This window comes from Nelumbo lutea, chromosome 3 (assembly GCF_056320005.1).
Source record: "Nelumbo lutea isolate HS-2025 chromosome 3, American lotus-T2T, whole genome shotgun sequence".
NCBI classification, from domain to species: Eukaryota; Viridiplantae; Streptophyta; class Magnoliopsida; order Proteales; family Nelumbonaceae; genus Nelumbo; species Nelumbo lutea.
In genome coordinates, this window is record NC_142686.1 from 49,288,458 (window position 1) to 49,293,381 (window position 4,924).

At 35.5% G+C, this 4,924-nt stretch overlaps 1 long non-coding RNA gene across 1 annotated transcript; it reads right to left on the bottom strand.

Annotated features, from left to right (window-relative positions):
- Window positions 1-551: 551 nt before the first annotated feature.
- Window positions 552-2,494, bottom strand: LOC148864853 (uncharacterized). The gene is made up of 3 exons (XR_016108959.1): window positions 1,507-2,494; window positions 1,048-1,093; window positions 552-855 (listed from the first exon to the last, which is right to left on the bottom strand). It is a non-coding gene; the product is annotated as an uncharacterized LOC148864853 (long non-coding RNA).
- Between the last annotated feature and the right edge of the window lie 2,430 nt (window positions 2,495-4,924).

The following is a 4,924-nucleotide window of genomic DNA, read 5'->3' on the forward strand; positions in this document are numbered from 1 at the left end:
CACAAGGCTCATGTTAAAAAGAATATATATGAAAATAAAGGAAATATGTAAATTGGTTATAAAATGAAATAAATTGTGTGTCTATAACCATACATACGTACATATATTGTATTTTTATACGTAAACATTAATATATGTTTATACTTCGAGTCTTATAACTCAAACCGCTTTAAGGCTCACGCCTTTTGCTTTTTAAACCTTAGATTGGACTTAGGAATGGTAATAGGAGCCACTCCCCATCCCTTTGGGGATCCCCACTCCCCGTGATTTTTTTATGATGCCAACCATTTTGTCTTTAATATATATATATATATATAGGAGATGAAAATTTCTCTATCCTTGTTCCCATCAGGGAAAATCATCCCTATCCCCACTTAAATGGAGCAAGTCCCCACTAGGATAAGAGAAATAGGGAACCTTGTCATCCCTAATTTAACATGATCCATTTGCAATAGATTTAAACTAGCGAGGGGCCCCTGCTATGCAGGGGCAAAACATGATGATAAATTCGAAAGAAACAAATTGAAAATGAAGAAATTAATAGAAAATTTGCAAGTCTATAACCATATTGGATCATTAAGCAGGGATAAAAAAAAAGTAGTTTAAGGTGTGATACATAAGCAAAAAAGGAAAAAAAAAAAAACAAAGCAATAGTTATAATTGTAAGAGCTGATTCATTATCATGATGATAAAAATGTTGTAACATGCTTAATAATTGCAGATTCGTTATCATGAAGGTGGCAACGCTTCAATGAAAGCTGATTCATTTGTAAGAGCTGAAGCAAAGAGAGTTTTCAAAGAATGTTCTTGCCCCGTTTATTCGATGAGCTAATCTCTCCAATGTACAAGTTCTTGCTAATGCATGGAAAAGGAAGAATCCATGTAAATTGTGAGAAATAGTATCAAAGTGCATTTGTTGTCACACTGAATTTTAATATTCTTTCATGGAAGGAAGGTTGTGTTAGTTGGGAAAGTTAGATTATTGCTCATATATGATATATAATGAACAAAATAGTTTTATGGTTGCAAGAATAAGTGTGATAGTACCTTGAGTTGAGTTGATTGGGTTGGTATTGGAGTATCAAGGATGTACCTGTAGAAGGACATGAAGATATTATATTAATATGGAAAATTACAAAAAAAAAAAAAAGAATAGAGAAGAGCTTATACAATATGGAAAAATACAATTTGAACAAGCAAACTATGCAAAAATAATATGGTCTTCAGTTTCAACTTTTACATTTTATAAAATAATCAAATAAAAAAAGAAAAATAAAAAACCCTTAATAATCTCTCTCTCTCTATATATTATGGAATGGTGAATCGTGGCAGCACCAGCTGGTGCTTTCAGTAAATGGCATCCCCACAAGTGAGCCATAAAGTAAACCAAAAAACAAAGTCGAGAGAGAGACCAAAAACATAACTAAAAAGAAATAATAAAGCCAATAAAAATAAACCACCATCAAACGCCATTTGCTTGTGAAAGCCATTGTGACGATTGCTAACACTAAGCCTGAAGCAAGAAATAGAGCCACATTGACGAGTTCAGTTATCGTCCATAGCCACCACTATGACAAAGCATCAAGGCTGACTGGAAACCAAAATGATGTTGCAGACCTATGACAAAGGAAACCATAAAAGAAACAGAAAGATGAAATAATAAGCAAAAAAAAAAAAATTGAATGAGAATGCAAAATTGAAATTCAATTAGTAAGATAAGCTTATGGAATTAGCAAAGTCAATCATTGGTTTTAGCTCATCACCGAAAACGGAGGAGAAACTAAGGACATCACAAAAGAAAAAGCATCTCCTACTTCCCTTCTACTTAGGAATTCCTACTCTTGATCAGTCCATAGCAATGACAGTTGTGATGGGGTAACACAACAGTGTAGCAACAATGGAGAGAAAAAAGCAGTGGCGTAGCAACAGTGTAGCAGCTACAACAGAGACACCAAACAAACCAAGAGAAAGTTTATTGAAATCAATAAATATTATAATATACTATAATTATTTTTAGATTTTAATCATATCAAATGGAGCCAAATCCACACAACGACAATGGAAGCTGATAGGGACTTCAAACACACCAACCTGCAAAAAAGCAAATCCAAAGAAAGAATGAAAAACAGACACTGAACATCAAACAAAATATCAAAGGGAAAAGTAAACACAACAGATGGTGCATGCTAATCGAGACCAGCAAAAAAAAAAGAAGAAGAAGAAGAAGAAGAAGATGTAGAAGGAAAAGTAAACTCGAGGCTAAACATCTAAAATCCAAAGTAGAAACCAATGACAGATGCTGGTTGGCAAAGTAGTTGTTAGGCGACTATTCTTCTTCCATCTCCTATAATAGATAACAGGTGCTCATTCAGAGTTCAAACACCGAGTCTCACAACAAAGAATAACAGGATGAAATCAACAGAGAAGAAAAAAAGAATAACAAACCGAAAACCTCAGGAAGAAGTGACTCAAAAGTCAAAACACGTATCCTGGAAACCCAAAGGCATCCTGCAAAAAGGAAAAATAAAACATAAGAAAATACCGATGGCTAGGGTGAGTGGAGGAGAGAGACAGGGAGAAAGAGAAAATAGATACAGAGACAAAGAGGTGGGGAACAATCTACCTCATACATTGTATAAGGGGAACAGAGAGAGAAAGAAACATGGGGCACTCTTACGCCAGGGACCAAAGAGGTGGGGAACAATCTACCTCAATACTAGGAGCAAAGCATGGACGCTATACGCCAGGGACCAAAGCGAAACCGCCCAGAACTGCCAGTAGAAACAAAAAGTGAAGAGACAGAACAATGAGAAGCTTCAATGCGTGGAGTGACTTGCCAAGGCAAAATTTTCCTCGGCAGAAGTGAAACACAGTAAGAGAGAGAGGGGTTTGACTGCTTTAATGATATCACTCTCTCTCCCACAGTCTCTATCTTCTTCTCAGGGTAATAATCCGTTTCACTCTCTCTCTTGTTCTTCTTCTTCCTCGGTTCATCTTTCCCACTCTCTCTCCCTCTCGCTCCCCGAGTCTCTCTTCTTCTCGCGACCACCGCACTGCAACCACTAAACGGATCGAATTTGAATCGGATCAGACAATAACCGAATTCGAATCCGATTAAAAAAATCGATATCCAAATTTGATTCCATATGCCATGGATATTGAAAATTAATATTCGAATTCGAATTCGACTAAATATTTGAATATTCCATTCGATTCAAATTCGACTAATTAATTATTTAAATAATTAATAAATATATAAAATAAATATTATATATATAAATTATTTATATAATTTAGTTATTATATAAATTATATAAAACATTTAAAAATTTTATATATTATATATAAATTAAATAATCGATCGAATTCTGATATTTATTGAATCGAATCAGGTCATTTCCGAATTCGAATCCGATTAGTTATTCGATATGAATAGGATATCCGAATTTGATCGATTAACTATACGAATTATCTGAATTCGATTCGATTATGTCAAATCTTGAATTCAAAATCGGATTTCCGAATACTGTTGTTTAATTTTTATATATAATATATAAAATTTTTAAATGTTTTATATAATTTATATATGTAATAATTAAATTATATAAATAATTTATATATTTATATACTTTACATATATATATAATATTTATTAATTATTTAAAATAATTAATTAGTCGAATTCAAATCAAATCGAATATTCGAATATTTAGTCGAATTCAAATTCGGATATTGTTTGATGTAATTCGAATTCGATCCGTTTACACCCCTATCGCCACCCCTCTCTCTCTGCTCGATTGTTAGGCTCAGCCCCTCGATCCCACTCGACTGTCAGTCAGTAGCAGCTCTTCTAGGGTACCACCGCCACCCCTCTCTCCCTGTTCGATTGTCAAGCCATTGATCAACTGTCAATTAGTAGAGCTCGGGACACAGGCCCTCTGATGTAGCATAGAAAGTGGTGGGAAATTCTGTTGGGATGCTAGACAGTTATGTTCGTTGTATTAGTTGGCATGAGTTGGTGGTTGGATGAGCTGTTATAAAGCCCTTGTACTGAGTCGAATCAATACAGAAAATATACGCATACATTCTCTCATTCCCTTCTTCTTCTCTGCCTCCTTCATTTCTTGTCTCTATTCGTGTGGTTTTCTTGTGCTAAACATACCTGCAGGATAATTCAACAGTTCTTGGAGTGCTTCACAACCTGAGCTGCATCATTGGTATCAGAGCCTGTTTTAATTCTAGATAATGGCGGATGCGACATGGCAACAAACCTCCATTCAAGAAGTGGAGGAATCTTTAACAAGGAAGTTGAATGAAACTAATTCTCGACTGGATCAATCCATTGCTGGGCTAAATGATATGATAATGGCATTGGTTAATCAGCAAGAAAGGTATGAGTAGACCGGGGAGACATCAGGGAGAGGACACCCAAGAAGTGTTGGAGATGGTAATTCCTTCTTTGATTTTTCCTTCTCCACGAGGCTTACAAAGGTAGATTTCCCAAAATTCAATGGAAACCGTGTGAAGGATTGGCTTTATAAATGTGACCAATTCTTCTCTTTGGATAACACTTTGTCTGCTGCTAAAGTCAAATTGGCAACGATTCATCTGGAAGGTAAAGCGTTGCAATGGCATCACGCTCTGATGAAGTCTAGACTCACTAATGACCCCATGAATTGGGAGGATTATGCTAAGGCCATCGCGAGTAGGTTTGGCCCTGCCTTTGATGATCCTATGTCAGAATTAATGTTACTCAAACAATCAGGATCTGTTGTTGAATATATGGAGCAATTTGAGAACATCTTGACCAGGGTGGAATTAACTGAAGAATATAAAGTCAATTGCTTCATTACCGGGTTAGAATATGAAACACAGATGCATGTGAGAATGTTTCATCCCCCGACTATTCAGCATGCTGCCAACT